This window comes from Dendrobium catenatum, unplaced genomic scaffold (genome assembly GCF_001605985.2).
Source record: "Dendrobium catenatum unplaced genomic scaffold, ASM160598v2 fragScaff_scaffold_926, whole genome shotgun sequence".
In the NCBI taxonomy this organism is placed as follows: Eukaryota; Viridiplantae; Streptophyta; class Magnoliopsida; order Asparagales; family Orchidaceae; genus Dendrobium; species Dendrobium catenatum.
In genome coordinates, this window is record NW_021319388.1 from 289,736 (window position 1) to 301,355 (window position 11,620).

Sequence of the window (11,620 nt, forward strand, 5' to 3'; positions counted from 1 at the left end):
TTACAATCTTATTACTTATGTATTGCTTAAAAATATTGTTTAAGGATATTCTGATATCATTTGAGCTTGAAAATCTCTGAGATATTTAAGCCTATGAAGGATATCTGTAAGCAATTTTTTTTTTCCCAAGAACAAATCTCATCTTCTCTTCCTTTCTTGCTTTTTTTATGCTGAAGGGAGCTGAAACTGTGGATGAATGGCTAATTCTATACAAGTTTGTGTGATTTAATTAAGTTGTAGAATATTACGATTGTCTAAATAAAATAGTTTTCATTCTGTTTTGTTATATATAAATGAAGGCATTTGATCACAATTTGACCTGTCAGAGGAGTTATTTGGCTATCTTTAATGGAGCCAAAATGATAGGTATGATTAGGGGTGTACGTAAATGTGCTGAGTCGGCTCATGAGTCTGCTCAAACTCAACTCATTGATGAGCTTATGAACCGAGTTTATCGAGCTACAACTCCAAGCTCGGAATTATATCTCAAGCTCATCCTGCATCGGTTCATAAGCTTGTAAAACCGCTCTGTTAAATTAAAATATATTTCAAACTTAATTTCATTAACATGATATAATGATTATTCATTAATTTTGATCAGATCAATATAATGAGTATTCATTAATCATAAGTTAAGTTTAGCAAAGACTCGTCATGCATTTATAATTATAAATATTGTATCCTTCTCTTTATTTTTTTTCTCAAGGATTAGAGATGGTGCAACAGCACTTTGAGGTCTGGTTGAGTTTCATAAGTTATTCTTAATTTATCTCTTTATTTCTATTCTATTATGGTATCAAAGCCTCAAATGGTTGAGTTTCATAACCTCGCTTGACCAATTCCTCCCCTTCAATAGCCATCACAAATATGCTAACAGTAATTCCCAATCTCCCATGAGTCCAAAAACCTAGTGTCGCTACAAAAAAAATAAGATTATCGCATAACTATTTTTGAGTTATCCCAAATGGTTATAACCGCCACTAATTTTTTTACATCTGTTTTAAAATCGTTGCACCCCGTTGTAATTGCTATGTGCTGCAACGACATTTCCGGCGAGGTAGATTGGACGGAGTGCTAGATTTAATAGCGATTATAATCAGTGCAAACCTACATATTTGCAACGATCATAACCGCCACAAATATCTTCAAAACAAACTGATATATCCACGAATATCTTCAAAACAAGCTTATAACCAATACTACCACCCAATCATCACTAAAACTCACATCCACAAACTACGCCTCTTGAAAATTTCAATTCCATACGCTTATTACATTCATTGATCTTCTTGATTTCATAGATAGAATCAAATCAAGTCAACCATCAGCTCTACCTTTGTCTATAGACCGACACCAAATCTCGCCTATACTCTTGATCCGACAAGACAACTCTATTCACAATATCATAGTTAGCTCTCTCTCTCACCAATCTCATCTCTTTAAAAAAAAAATTTCTTTCGTAAAAGTCAGTCAGTCAATCATATAATATCTTTAGACCATTAAATCCATTGCTACAAATGCTTCTCAGTTCTCATCAAATTGCATCATGTCTCTCTAATATATCTTTCTCTGCACCATTTGTTACTAATGATGGCATTCTAGCTCATTGTTGTTGTTTTACGTTTTATTTGGGATGACTTTTTTATTGATTTTTAAAGCAACTTTTTAGTATAAAAATTAAAAATTTGTACTAAAAATCTACTTTGAGAAACATTAAGAAAGCCATCCCAAACGAAACTTAGCCTTTAATATATATGCATGGTTTTCACTTCTTATAGTATTCTTACTTGAAAATTTCTCTCATTTAATATTTTGTATTTTTCACTATGCAACATAATTTAATATCAGTTCCACATTTTTTCTAAAATAATAATATTATAATAAATTCTCATGTAATTCTTTTTGTATGAAGGATTGACATATTGAGGCAATCATAGTAAATATCTCTATAAAGGATTGGTATGTACATGTAAAGATGATATTTACTAACAACTATAAGGATCTCTTTGATAATTACAAATATTATGTGATTTTTGTTTTGTGCTATATCAATTTCAAAAGAATTTTGATATCCAACTATCTCAGTTTGATTCAAAGACATTATTGATTTTCTTTAGCAACCCATAATTACTTTGTTTAGGGATAATGGCGGTGAATAAAAAGCCATGTGTACATTTCTAGCACAATATGATATCTCTAGCCTCGCCACACTAACTCCTATAATGTAATATAATGAACTCTCTATGTGGTGACATCAATATATTATCAAAATTGGGCTCATGCTTCTCTTCCATGCTTCCCTTGCTCTTACCATTTGGCCACATGCACTTGAAAGTACTCTTTATTTAATCAATCGCATGCCCAAAACCCCATTTTCTATGATTTGCTCATTTGAAAAACATTTTTGGCCATCCACCAAACCTAAGTAAACTATACATTATCAATATTGGCCTCGTCCATAACCCTCCAACAAACTTGAGTCTCACTCAACACCATATATCTTCTTAGGCTATACTCTAAACAAAATTCTTACAAATGTTACAATTTCATCATTAACAAAATATTTATATTTTCTTCCTTCAAAAATCAAATTAATATACATGATTCTATTTCCTCCACCTCAATAATGCTCTCTCCCCCAACTCATAAAGTCATTCACACTACCTCACCTGTTCCACATGACATGAAAATTATCTCACCATGCATGACCACTAAAATTTGAAAACCCCATAATATAACATAATTACTCACCCAAACCCATCTAGTAATACTTTTTTTTTAATTGGCTCAATTCCCTCCCATGATCATTTCATTGCATTTAATAAGAGCAATTAAGATGTCTAACTCAACTTACCTCATTTAAGAAATGAGAAGGAAAATTTGGGAGTTTCTTTGTAGTTCTGCGATGCTCCCATAAGTTAATGATTTTTAAAAATAATAAATATCTCAAGTCATTAGCCATGACCCCATTCGCCCAACTTGTTGGAGAAGGAAGATAGGGAGAGGGAGAAACGAGAAGGAGAAATCTAGGGTTTGGCTTCCAAAATCAAATTTTTGTCCATCAGCCCAGTTAGGGAAGTCATTAGGCTCGAGATAGGCTACAGGTTTAAAAGTGTCGAGTTGAGTTGTGGCCTTATCGATCTTGGCTCATCAATAAGAAAGTCGGCTAGAGCTCGAGCTCAAGCTCGAGTCGAGCTCAAAAGATGAGCCCAAACTAGGCTGGTCCCACTTATAAACGAGCTTGAGCTGACTCACAAGCCTCCACCTCTGGTCTGCCTTCCATGAACTAGTGAACCTCCACCTCAAGCCCCACGCGGCCCGCTATCTCGTATTCGCGCCATCCGCTGCCTCGCATTCGAGCGGTCGTTCGCCTCAAGCCTCACTTTGTTGCACGGTCCGCTATCTGCCTCGAGCAGGATTTTTGTCACACGGTCCTCAAGCGGGATATTTAAAAATACTTTCTTAATTTAATCGCGATTAATAGTGATTTGAGCTGACTCGCAAGCTCGCGAGCCGTGCCTCTTGGGAACATCTGAAGTTATAAGGGGCATCAAGGCACTTGTATTCATATATTTACAAGTACATTATAAATTAAATGATGTTTTTTGCTTTTTGGTTTAAAAACTATTTCTAATATTTAATTGTAGTCTTTTAAATCTTTTTATAATTTTGAATTGAATACTATGATAAGAACTAAGTTTAACCTACTGAGTTAGATACTCACTCTATTATTGTTATACCATTTCAGGAAAAGGTAAAGATACTGTTGATTAGATTCGATTTAATAGAAAGCAAACAAGCCAGATCATCAGGTATTTATGATTTTGGAATTCCAAGATATTATGTTTTGTTATATGTATTTGAAATCTAGATTCTTGAATAATATTTTGGGAAATGAAACTTATGTTTTGTGAACTCTTAATATTTATTTTACATACTGTAATGATTAGTGGCTCTAGTGAATTTGCATTTATTGATTATTAGCTTAGTTTGACTAAGGAATTGGGGTTAAATTCCTCTTTAGATTTTCGGGTGTCACACTATAGAATAAAGGCTCCATTGTCATGTAATATTTTGCATCCAAACCCCACATTAATCTTTTTCCCACACTGTTGCACTTCCATGTGAATACATAATTACATCTCTAAATCATGACACCTTACACAAACTCCATAAATACCTCCTCTATGCAATTGTCTTGTCCTAATCCTCAACACAAATATGACCTCAATATTCCACCAATAGCCATATTAGTCCCAACCTATTTAAATGGTGGTATGCAATGTCAAATGAGTTGGCCGTTTTCCTTCAAAATATAACTTAAGAACTTATTCTATCTCACCTATCATAAAATTTAGTTGTCTACAAATAGATGTTTCCCTTAAAATGCTATATTAATTATCTTATTTCTAAAGGCTTTCATGATGCTCAGACATTGATTATCAAAGAATCCATAGCCCAATCATAAATCCAAATATTATTTGCATCATCCCATGTTGCACATTGCAATAGATGGTCTTTTCATCAAATTGACATGAATAATGCCTTCTTATATGATACTCTTTATGAGGATGTTTACAAGCCCCCGTCCTTGGGTTTGTAAACAATATTTTTTTCTATCATGCATGTTATCTCAAAAAAGTAGACTATGATTTCAAGCAAGCACAATGAGCTTGGTACTAAGAGCTTCATGAATTTTTGCTGCAATGGGTTTGTCAACTTAAATTATAACAAGTCATCATTCATTTTTTTCTCACACCAACTACTAATACTACTTATACTAGTATGCGTGAATGGCTTGATAGTCACTAAAAGCAATGAGAGTCATGTTCCAATATTTATTCTCCAAGGACTAGATGTGACTATTTACACAACATCAATTTTTTATTAAGATAATGACAACAAAATATGTATATTGGTTAATTTAATATTTAATTAATGTATGGCATATTGCCATGGACTTTCATTTTATTTGAGGCAACATGTAAAATCATAATCTTTGTAATGCTCATGTTTCAACCAATGATCAATTTCCAAATACCTTAAAAAAAACCCTTTCTCACCATCAACTTAATGATCTATGTGTCAAGAAAGATGTTTATCCAATGAACTCCATCTTGAGGGTAATTATGAGAGATATCAAAGACATATAATCTTTAAAAATTACTTCAATTTTCAATAATAGATTCCCTTATTTATTATCTTCATTTAGTGATTTGTAATAGCTTATTTAATTTATAATTAGCAATACTAATTACCACATTGAAAATGAGTGAAGGCCACAACATGGTGCCAATTCTTGTTGTTGTCCCCCTGTGAAGGGGAAGGGCTTGCCATATAGCAAAGCAGTCCTCTTTTTGTCCACTCTTCAAATTGCATGTAGAGTATGTCAAGTTGCAAAATGCTTCTATAAAGTGCCCAATATATATTTTGCATCGGGTCGCCTAGCTGCGTGCCACTCAAGTGAAATCTTCTTACAACTCATTCCCTTATTTTATTCATTGCTATTATTGATTTATAATAACTCGTCTGGTTGTTCCCCTTGAGAGGCCTAAAACCTAAGAAATCCCAACACATTTAAGGCATCATTAAATGTAAAATTGCCATTGATATGAAGGCTTGGGGATGAAGAAATATCAATAATTATTAATGACCTTTCATTTCATCATTATAATCTTGAGATGATAGTCACATTATTTATGGCTCATGTCTCCAAAAAATATTTACTCAAACTCAAAGCGAAACACTAAAAATGCATCATCATCCAACCACTTAAGGTTTCATTTGGGATGACTTTCTAACTGCTTCTTAAATCAACTTTCTCGTACAAAATTAAAAATTTTATACTTAAAAATTGCTTTAATAAACAGTAAGAAAGCCGTCCCAAACAAAGCCTAACTCTAACTCCATATCTATTAGCCAACACACCACTCCAAATCAACATCCAAAAAACAAAAAAAAATTCCTTCACAAAACTCTTCACTAACACTTGGAAATGTCTCCTCTAATCCACGAAATCATTTTTGTAAACTTTAATTATTCAACGAGTTAACCTCTCCTATTGCCCTAAAGCTCTCACGAATACTTTATAAGTTCAAAAAGTCTACAACAATAAACAGAATAAATCTTGCATTAATCAAATGATTAGGAAAGAATTAGAAACCCCACATGTCAATTAGACCGATAAGCTCTCTATTCAGACCCATCATTATTTTAATAACCGTCACAGCACGGTCTAAGAAAAATTGAAATGTGATAAATGTGTAATATTTCAATTTTCAAGTGCAAGCCAGAAGGGGAGATGTGGACTTCTCTGAAAAAGGAAATTGTTCTATAGATTGGAAAGATTGAATGGGGGTTGTAAATGCAGCTCATCTTAGTTTGTTAATTGAGAGCTTTGACTATCAATCATGATATCTTAGGTTCGAGTCTTGCATACGTGATATGTTTGTGAGTTTGTGTTAATTTGCATAAATGTTCGAAAAAAAGAAAAAAAAAAACTAGAATGGGAGATTAATTGAGTCAAGCGAACCTGTAGTTAATAGCACTTGAATTCAGCTCGACAAGCTAGTAAATTAAATTTAAGTCGGTCTCGATTAGAATTGTTAACTTGTAAGCGTGCTCATTTAAAAAATATTAATATAAAATATAATTAAAATAAATTAATATTTAAGAGTTTAAATATGACGTTCTTATACATATTTAAAATTTTATCTCGCTTATTTATATTAAGTATTTGTTTTTATCTTTTAATTTTATGTCATGAGTGTAATTTTAATAGTGATAAATCTAGTGAGGGTATAATGACTTTGGATGATTCATTAATAAGAGTATATGTTTTTGATATTTCGGGTCTTTTATTTAAAATGATGGTGAAATAGATGGGGATATTACTAGTAGAATTCAAGATGGACCGTTAAAGTGGAGGGCTATATCGAACATGTTGTGTGCTAGAAAAGTACCCCCCATACTTAAGTAAAAATTATACAAGATGATGGTGAGACTTACAATACTTTATGGTGCGTATGCTAGTCATTTACAGAAAATCATAAACGAAAAAAGTATGTATGTTAAAAGGTTATAGTAGCTCCATTGACAGATATGATTAAAGAGAGCCGCATCAGATGATTTAGACACATAAAATGTTGACATTTTGATGACCCAGTTAGGTGAGTAGATGTAATAGACTTGACCTATGTTAAGAATGATAAAGATAGACCTAAAAAGACTTGGTTATAAAATGTTAGATTTAAATGAGAATTGAATCATCATTTTTTTATAATAATTATTTTAATTAGACGTATTATGTCTCTTTCATAATAAATGAGCTGATCGGTAGAATTAAGCTCTAAGTTCAATTAATTAATTATGTTTTAATGGGAAAAGAAGAATACAATGAAAAGATCAACAAACAAAACAATCTAGCTGTAATCTAACTTCAATTGAAACAGTGGAGTAGGATGAAGACTGACTTTCTCTCACACATGACTTCAATTTCAATGTGAAAAGTCCAACTATTGTTCCTTCTCTATCATTGAATTTTTTTCCTATTAAGATTTAATTTGATGAAGAGCATATTACACATGGCGTTCAACCTTTAGACATTTAAGTTTTGTTTGAGATAGTTTTTTTATTGTTTTCTAAAGTAACTTTTTAGTACAATTAAAAAATTTTATACTAAAAAGCTGCTTTAAAAAGTAACAAGAAAGACGTACCAAACAAAACCTTAAACTCTGCATTTTAAAAGAGAATACCAATTTATAGGCATATCACATAATTATATATATTTACATATTGATCTTTACATTTTAATATTTATTTACATTATATTTAAAATTTTAATTGTATAAAAATATAAATAAAATTTTCCTGTTTAATTTGTAGGTTCCAGTTTGCGTTGTCTCCGCGTACAGAGAGATGTCTTCTTGGCCGATTAAAATTATGCGATAGGTGAAACTTCGCTTTAAAATGCTTGACAGCTAGAAGAAGAATTGCGAACTTTTATTTTATCCAGTGAACCTACGCTCCTCTAGGTTCGGTTCTAGACAAAAAAAGTACAATACTTAGTACCGAGTACCGAGTTGTACCGAGTTTTTTCAAAAAACTCGGTATTGCGCTGTTTTGGTCTAAAACCGAACGTAGAGGAGCGTACGTTCACTGGATGTAATAAAAGTTCAAGAATTGCGGGCTTAGTCGGTCAACTTCTTCTATGATTTGTTAAAAGCTTACATAAAAGAAAATTTACGTAAGAAAATTGATAAAATTTAGAGATAAGTTTTGCAAATTCATGAGATTTTGAGGACTAAATTAATTAATTCCATCAAAAAATAAGTTGCATTCTTTTATCCATGTTATTAGATGATTTGCTTATATATAGGATTTATTTGGGACGGCTGCAATATTTTATAAGTTAATTGTGAAATTATTATTGGAAAATAATATAGCTACTCTTATTGTAAAGTAATTTTCAATCATAAATTTTTTTAAAAGTTGTGAGAAAATAATAAAAAGTAGTAATCAAATAAAATTGTGATTATATTGAAAAATAAAATAATAAGAAAGTTGTCAAAAACAAACCATTAATTTTATGTGAACTTTTCAATTGTTGGTCTTAGGCTTATTAACTTTATTTATTTTAAGGGAGTAGCTGTTGCAAAAAGAAGTATATTAAATAATTTGATAGCATTGTTATAAGGATTTAGACAAATCTAATTGAATTAGAACATTGCGAAACAAACAAAAAGATTCATGACAGTACATTTAAAGCTTTTTTAAATATATGATTTGTATGTATGTATTTATTTATTTATTATAGTCATGCAATTAGTAAATATTTCTAATATTAAACGTGATGTTCCTGAGTTAAGTGATAATTATAAGGTGCAAAAAGAGTTAATTCATCTTTATTTATGTTGGATGGATATTGATTATGTCATAAGAAAAGATGAATCACTTACAGTTACTCCGAATAGTATTCTTGTGGAGATTGCTCTTTATGAAGGTTAGGACCAATCCAATCGCCTCAATTTAATATTAGAGAGCTACTTTATAAAACATATAGATTTTGAATTGGTAAGAATTTTCTTCCTAACTACATGGGGTAATGTTTTTCTCAGAGCGTTGCAGTGTTGTATTTGAGAGCACTGGGACATTCCCTCTCAATCTTAAGAAAATGCTACGGTTGACCGCCATGGCGCTTAGCCATGTATTATTGAACATCTAGAGAAATTTGTAATATTCTAACCTAGCGTTGTGGCATATGAGCGTCATCACCTTGGCTACTAAAATATATTTTTTATATCTAAAATATAAATCAATTTCTCAAAACTACCACAACAACCCCCAGCCCCACCTCTAGTCCCCTTAGTTTGTTGAAGAAGGAAGTATAGAATGATGAGAAATGACAATAAAGTAAAGGATTAGAGAAGTTTGGAGGCCGTAGAGCTGAATTTGTTCATTGAGTCGGTTAAGGATTTTGTTGATGAGCCCCATGTAGACTTCTAAACATATGTCTCTGATTTTAATTCCAAAAAGTATATAACAAGATATAGATAACAATATATTTTTCTCAAGTATTACATTATTTTTACCGTGTAACTTTTTGTATATCATAAAATGCTTCACTGGTTAATTTTCTCTATGATGATTTATATGCATCTCAAATAAATAAGACATTTCATGTATTTATGATAGTTCTCTAGAAGTCTTCTTTTTTTAATGCTCTTTTGAAGTTGCAATTAGAAAATAAAAGGTTAAGTGCATAGGTCTTTACACATGCAATTTTTCCTAGTTTTGATAATTCTTATTGTTCATATATCATCATATTTATGTTTAAAGTCATAATTGTCTGTTGAAACAGTCATACTGCATAATTCATGGCATAGCATTGAAGAAATTCTGAGATCTAAAATATTATAAGTGCATTATATGAAATATTACAGGGGCCCTATATATATGCTATATTATGACCACATCTACCTAGTGCGGATGGATGCACTATTGAACATTAACGTAAAATTTAAAAAATACACATACTATTACTTGATTAAAATTGTTTAAATCATGATGATCATCAAAAACATATTTTATAGTAATATAGATGTTTTCATATTTGAGCACTTTATGGATAATATAAATGTAATCAGATTGGAAACTTTATAGTGATAAGTATGTGTTCTAGATGTTGTTATTATATTTAATTGTATAAACTTTGTTATCATTTGTGTTATAACTATGGTGATTATACTTATTATATTATTATAAAATATTATAACTCCATGAATTTAATATAAGACTTATTATCAAAATTTTATCTTTTATTATGTTTGCTTTATAATCTATTGTGTATTATATTATGTATTGCTACACTATTGTTTAACAAGTTCAAAATTTATTCGAACATTAAATAAAACTTACTCAATCATACAATTCAATTATTTTATATATTTTTTTTCTAATAATACTTTATTAAAAAAAATTTAAACAATATTCCAATCATGATAAAAAAGTTTTCAATTATAATGATAAGTGTTAGGATTTAATGGAGACAAAAATAATTCGATCATCTCCAAAAGACATGTCAAATCATCGAGAAGAATTTGTACCAGAATCCATTGAAATGCAGAATTAAGGTTTTCGGTCTTCCACGTTTAGAGCGGCGTTCTCCAAGAGCGAGAGACCCATTCTTTTCACTCAAGATGGGAAATGAGATAAATGAGAACTTTACCTAAACTAGGGACCACGACCCTTTTATACTTTAAGTGTAAATATTTTATTTTAGCCAATCAGTAAAATAAAATAAATATCCGGCCTTTACACAAATTAATTCCATACAAAATTTATTTGAGAAGTCACATAAGCCAATTAATAATTTAATACTTAAATAGATCACGAATTTAATTGGCTTGATTTTAGATAGCGTATAATGTATAATTCTTTATTATATGTATTGATACGTCACCATAAAATTATCTTGATCAGGCACGAATCTTGATCAAAATCGGTGCACGATCAAGGGATTCAATATCAACCGTCCATTCGACCACTCCCTATTTGCCCCTAAACTGTAACCGCCGGTAATGGAAACGGCGGTCGACCGGCGCTTGCCGGCGGTTTAGCGAACACACGACGCCGCTTTAACCGCTAGCATACCGTTGGTAATGTGACCACCGGTTAGCCGTCGGTAAACTAACCGGCGGCTTAACGGCCGGAACACCGCCGGTTGCAAATCCGGTTGTCACCGGCGGTATAGGCCGCCGAAAAACCGCCGGTAAGTGTTTCCTACGCGATTTTTTCCGGCGGTTTGAATGGCGCCGCCAAGCCGCCGGTAATTAAAAAAACCGCCGGTGTAGCCATACGAACCGCCGGAGAAAACCATCGGTTTTTGGCGTTTTACCTGTGGTGTCACACCTATTTACAAGTTATGCCACTTCAGAAAATCTATAAATAGACCCCTCATTTCTCATGAGAGGGGGACTAAAAGCAAGGAGGAGGAGAAGAAGAAGAGAAGAATAGGAGGGAAGAGACTCCTCCTCGACCACCGCCGGAGTTCCACCCGAACTCCAAATGACATTGGAATTCTGCCCGACCTCCACGGGACGCCAGAATTCTGTCTGACTTC